Raw genomic sequence first — 3,009 nt, forward strand, 5'->3', positions numbered from 1 at the left:
TACTCTTATAACCCACACCCTCTTGGTGAATGGCTAATCCTCACTCCCACCCACCTTCTGGGACAGCAGGGATTCCCCCCCAGTCTGGGTGCTTGGACGGAGCAATGGTGCCTTGACCCCCTGCCCAGATTTTTTTTTTTTTTTCTTTTTTTAGTCAGTTTGTTTTTGTCTGTTTTAAAATTTTTATTTTTATTTTTATATTTTTCCTGATAAGGAATTCAAAAGAATTGTATTTAGGTATCTTCCAAGGATTGAGAGGCAGATCAAGGAAAACACTAACAAAATTAAGGAAAATGGAGACAAAACCCTAGAACAATTTCAGAAGAAGAAACAAGAACAAAATGAGAAAATAAATGAAAAGCTAGAAATGATATAAAATCTACAGGTAGAAGTCCAGAAGATTAATACTAAATTTTCATAAATAGATAACACATTAAAAGGGCAAAGGAATAGAATTAAATCAATGGAGGACTGAATTCATGAGATTGAAGAAAAATATCTGAATATTTATTTGGAAAGAGACCAATTAGAAAAAGGATTAAAAAAAAAAAGAAAGAGGGAAAGCCTAATGTTCATGTGGGATGCCATCATAAAGAATAATCTATATGTCATAAGAATTCCAGGACAGGAAGAGAAAAATAAAATCACTGAAAAAATAGTCCAAGATTTGTAGGAAGAAAACTTCCCTTATATGAAGAAAGATGCCAATATATCCATTCAGGAGGTCCAACGAACTCCAAACAGGATAGGCCACAACAGAAAATCACCAAGATATATCATCATCAAACTCATGAAGGCAAAGAACGAATCCTGAAAGCATCATGGGAAAAATGAAAAGTTACTTAAAAAGAACAGGCAGTAAGAATAAGCTCTCATTTCTCAGCAGATACCATGCAACCAAAAAGGCAATGGGATGGTGTGTTTAAAAACCTGAAAGAGAAAAACTTCCAACCAAGAATTATATACCCAGCGAAATTTCCCCTCAAATATAGTGGTGAAATTAGGAGATTTCCAGAAAAGAAGAAATTAAGGAATTTGTTAAAACCAGACCAACCTTGCAAGAGATATTAAAGGGAGTCCTTTGAACAGAAAACCAATAATAATAGCAAACTACAATCAATCATTAATACACAAGATGACATAACTCAGAAACCAACACAACTATGGAAGTATCCAAAGTAAAATAAGCTTACAAGATTGTAAACAGGAAACCAGACACATTATTTGGCAAATGAGGAAAATTACACAACAGAAAGAGGAGAAAAAGAAGATCTCTGGTGGTGTAGTGCCTAAGGCATTTGACTGCTAACCAGAAGGCTGGTGGTCTAAACTCACCAGCCACTCTTCAGAAGGAAAGGTGGGCAATCGACATCTGTACTGATACTGCCTCGGAAACACAAGGACGGGTCACTATGGGTGGGGTCTGACTCAATAGAAGTGAGTTTTAAATATCTGTGGACCCAAAGATAGAGCCCCAAAGTGCATAAATCAGACTTTAAAAGAGTTAAGATGCAAATAGATGACTCTACAGTCATAGTGGGAGACTTTAATAGACCACTTTCAATGAAAGATAGAACAACTGAAAAGAAACTAAAGAAAGATGAAGAAAAGCTAAACAATGCAATGCAACAACTTGACCTTGCAAACATCTACAGAGCACTTCACCCAATAACAGAACAATGTACATTCTTTTCCAGTGTACATGAAACACTTTCCAGGATAGAACATAAGGTAGGCCATAAAGCCTTAATAAATTTAAAAACATTGAAATAGTGCAAAGCATCTTCTCATCACAATGCTATGAAATTGGAAATCAACAATAAGATTAATGGAAAAAGAGCAAACCTATGGAAACTGAACAACACCCTCCTCAAAAACAACTGTATAATAAAAGAAATACAAAATGAAGTGAAAAAATTCCTTGAATCAAATGAGAATGAAAACACAACATACCAAAATCTTGGGGACACAGCCAAAGCAGTGATCAGAGGACAATTTATAGTAATAAATGTACACATCAAAAGAGAAGAAAGAGACAAAATCAACACCTTAACCCAACATGTCCAACAATTAGAAAAGAGCAGCAAAAAAAAAAAAAAGGTACAGTCACCAGAGGAAAGGAAATAATAAAGATCTGAGCAGAAATAAATCTAATAGAATATAGAAAGACAATAGAAAAAAATCAACAAGACTAGAAGTTGGTCTTATGAAAAGAGTAATAAAATTGACAAATCACTGGCAAATTTAACAAAGTAAAAGAGAGAGAGAATACTAATAACATGAATAAGAAATGAAATGACTGGCATCATAACAGAGCCAAGTGAAATAAAAAGGATAATATCAGGAAACTATGAAGAACTATACTTCAAAGTATTTGAAAATCTGGAAAAAATGGACAAATTTCAAGAAACCCACCACTTACCTAAACTAACATGGACTGAAGTGGAAAAGTTGAACAGATCCATAACAAAAGAAGAAATTGAACAGATCATTAAAAAAATAAATAAAATAAAAAAACAAAGTCCTGGCCCAAAGAATTCTACCAAGCATTCAGAGAAGAACTGACACCAATCCTACTCAAACTATTCCAAAACATATGGAAGGATAGAATCCTCCCTAATTCATTTTATGAAGCAAGCATAACCTTGGTACTAAAATCAGGCAAAGACATCACTCAAAAGGAAAATTACAGACCAATACCCTTCATGGATATAGATGCAAAAATCTTTAACAAAACCCTAGCCAATAGATTCCAACAACATATCAAGAAAATAATTCATTATGACCAAGTGGGGTTCATATCAGGTATGCAAGTATGGTTCAACATTAGATAAACAATCAATATCATCCACCAGATAAATAAAACAAAGGAAAAGTACTACATGATCATATCAGTCAATGTAGAAAAGACGTTTAATAAAATCCAATACTCATTCCTGATAAAAACTCTCAGCAAAGTAGCAAGAGAAGGAATATTCCTCAAATAATGTTGTACATATATGCAAAATC

This window comes from Orycteropus afer, unplaced genomic scaffold (assembly GCF_000298275.1).
Source record: "Orycteropus afer afer isolate SDZICR_OR568_19922 unplaced genomic scaffold, OryAfe1.0 scaffold00465, whole genome shotgun sequence".
In the NCBI taxonomy this organism is placed as follows: domain Eukaryota; kingdom Metazoa; phylum Chordata; class Mammalia; order Tubulidentata; family Orycteropodidae; genus Orycteropus; species Orycteropus afer.